The sequence below is a fragment of the Alexandromys fortis genome, unplaced genomic scaffold (genome assembly GCF_014885135.2).
Source record: "Alexandromys fortis isolate MF-2015 unplaced genomic scaffold, M_Fortis_MF-2015_v1.1 scaffold_128, whole genome shotgun sequence".
NCBI classification, from domain to species: Eukaryota; Metazoa; Chordata; class Mammalia; order Rodentia; family Cricetidae; genus Alexandromys; species Alexandromys fortis.
Window position 1 is genome coordinate 4,963,580 of NW_026068012.1, and position 3,522 is coordinate 4,967,101.

Consider the following 3,522-nt stretch of genomic DNA (forward strand, 5'->3'; position numbering starts at 1 on the left):
CGTCCCATTCCCCCCAAGCTCTCCCCATCCTCCCCTTCTCACTTTTTTCTCCACATTTCCCATTACCCCGACCCCATTCTTACCCCCAAGTTTGCAATTTTTGCCTGATAATTTTGTCTCCTTCCAATATCAGGAGGATAACTATATGTTTTTCTTTGGGTTCACCTTATTTAGCTCCTCTAGGATCTCATATTATAGGCTCAATGTCCTTTATTTATGGCTAGAATCCACTTATGAGTGAGTACATAACATATTCATCTTTTTGGGTCTGGGTTACCTCACTCAGGATAGTGTTTTCTATTTCCATCCATTTGCATGCAAAATTCTAGATGTAATTGTTTTTTACCGCTGAGTAGTACTCTAATGTGTATATGTTCCACACTTTCTTCATCCATTCTTCATTGAAGGGCATCTAGGTTGTTTCCAGGTTCTGGCTATTACAAATAATACTGCTATGAACATAGTTGAACAAATGCTTTTGTAGTATGATAGAGCTTCTCTTTGGGGAATGTAATTTCTTATCTAAATGTTAGAGCATATTCATTTTTAATAAAGATTGCCAACCAGGTTACAAAAGGATTGAAATAATTTATGCTCCAACTGTCATCAATCTTCATTTCCTTTAAAGCCTCTTAGCATGGTAATATTGTATTTTATAAAAATTATTATTTATCCATTTTGTTTTGCATATAAAAATCACCATTAAGACAATAATGTTTATGCTGAAATAAACATGAATATGTGTACACATTTTTCTATGCACCTACATATACATATAAATAACAATATTTTCTTCAACTCAAATATTCAAATAATGTAACTGTTGATTCAGTTAATGTTTGGTAATGATTAAGCATGTTAAAAGTTTGTTATTTTGACAAATTGGGTATGAAATACATTTAAAATTTGAGAATCCTTTCTGATTTAAGGTGAAGAATTTAGTGCTGCTCAGTAAACTTCACAAGCTTACCGTGAGCACATTCTCTCTACTTAAATCTGACATGCTATAAATATCAATTCAATCTAAGCAGCTGAAAACTGTTCACACCTTCCTCCATCATGTGTGTCTGTGTGTGTATGCATAGAGCAGGTGTAATGCTCAACTCTGTTCATATCAGCATTATTTTTAATAGCAAAAATCTTGAAACTATAAATTCTCATCAAATGAAGAATGGATAAAGAAAATGTGGTATGTTTCATAATGGAGTACCACACAGCAGAAAAAAATAATGACATCTTGAAATTATCAGGCAAATGGATGGATCTAGAAAAAAAATCATATTAAGTGAGGTAACCCAGACCCAGAAAGACAAATATAATATATACTCAGTTGTAAGGGGCTTTTAGAATTACTTCCAGTTGTCATGGGCACAATATTATTTCTGTGGGATCTTTTAAGAACTAAAATGAAACTTAAGGTTCAAAATTACTATCTGGTACAATTGCATATAGTCTCCGAGTAGTTGGTAGGGTTTTTCCGAAGTTCTTACTTGAAGATCTGGCCAGAATGTTGTAAGAAAGCACACCATCAAAGCTAGCCAAGCTGGAATTATCTTGAGCATTTTGTAGCTCAAAGCCTATTCTAGTGTGGTGGTATCAGCAATGACAGCATCATATGAACCAGGTGGAGTCATTGTTGTGGGGCCCCATCTTCTTCCTGGAGACTTCAGAGAAAACTGTAGGAAAATTTATTGTTCATTATAGAAAACTTAAACATTGTTCATATCAAAATGGAAAGTTTGAATTTATATAGATATGTATTCAAAGAAAGGTACCATAGAGACAAAAATAGGTATGCAGAGAAGTAAAATTTTTGAAAGCAGAGTTTTAATAACCTTTGTCCCTAGATTTTATCTTCATTCAAGGTGACACTTGATATGAGAGAGAAACTCTAAATTTTTCTTTTAACAACTCACTTGAATTTAGAGAAGGAAAGCAACCATCCAGCTCTAAAGCCAGCTTTGGTTTTTAAGTGAGTCAGGGCTATCTTTATACTGAGAAGTGAGGAGATGTGTATGTTTAAGTACTGAGATTTTACTCTGTGGAGGATATTGTATCATAAGTCAGATTTCTCATTACTTGGTGATTCTTTCTAGATGGCTATTTTTTTCTTCTTTAGGCATTTAGATACCCAGTGTCTCTAGGCTACTTAAAGATGGGTGTTTTCTGTTTTCCTGCAAAGATACAAACAGAACCTTGACCCAGCTCTTGTGAGGTTTCCTCACAACTTGTAGGATTGTCTCTATGGGGAGACATATTGTCCTTTTATTGATTGTATTTTACACTCAGGTCTAGCTTTGGGAAGACTATAATTAGAGATGCTGATGTATAGTCTTGTTTTTGCTGGGTGGATATTTTGTTCCTTGGTTTCCATTGCACTCTCTGATTCTGAGGAAAGTATGGTGGCTTTGTGTTGCCTGGTAAGAAATTCTTCTGGTATGATGATAATTGTGGCCATTGCGTATTCCAGGTAAAATGTGTTTTTAAGTTTTGGGAACTGATATTCACGAATGTGAATGGGTTAGGAGGGAGGAACAGGGAAGGCCCATGGCCCACAGAAGGAGGAAAGTCATATGCTCTAACAGGATCTACTCAGCCCTCTAGGAACAGGGGCAGGGAATGAAAAGAGGTCACAATAGATAGTCTGCTACAAATCTGGAGATGAGACAGGTGATTGAATTTGGAGGAGAGGAGGGTGAGTGAAAATCTGAAGCTTATTTACCTTCCTCACTGGCCTACTTGCTCTTCAGTCAGACGTGGCTGGCAGGTTACCTCAGAAAGCCAGCAGGAGCTGGGTCTGGAAGAAGTCCTGAGAAGAAGCTCTGTATGATCCACTAGAGATGGGGGCAGAGAGGAGGTGGAGGCCTTATCAGGTGATCTGCTATAAAGCTGCAGAGAGACTGGGGGTTTGAATTTGCTGAAGAGGAGAAGCCTTGACTATCCACAGTTAGAATACTTTTTCTCCTGGCAGAAGTAGCCTGTGGCTTCCTGGAGAATGACTGCTGGTTTTGGCATCCAGGATAAGTGATGTGTGGGGGAAGAAAGGTCGGAGGTGAGTACCTGTGTGTTGCAGTGAAGATGGGAACAGAGATGGAGATGAGGCTGATACAAGTCGTTTGTTATAGAGCTGGAGGTGTCAAAAGCAGTTGGATTTGAAATATAGAAGGGAGAGACTACGATCTGCAATTGGTCTACCTGTTTCCATAGTCTGCAGGACCTGCTCATCCCAGGGAATGCCTGCAGATGTTATGTACTGGGATATCAGTATGAAGAAATATTGGGTGAAGAAATATTGTACGAGAAGGTCTACATGGTCTGTTGGGTAGGGTTTCAGAGAGCAGGGGCTACTATAGTGGGTGTTCTGCTGCAGAGCTGGGGATGAGACTGGAGATGGGACTGGGAAGAATGGAGGGAGAGGTAAAGACATTCAGCTTCCCTGGCCTGAATGACCTGCAAGTTCCAAAATATTGACCATTTAGCATTAAAAAAAACTTTTATGGAAACACTTGAAAATAAATGTTT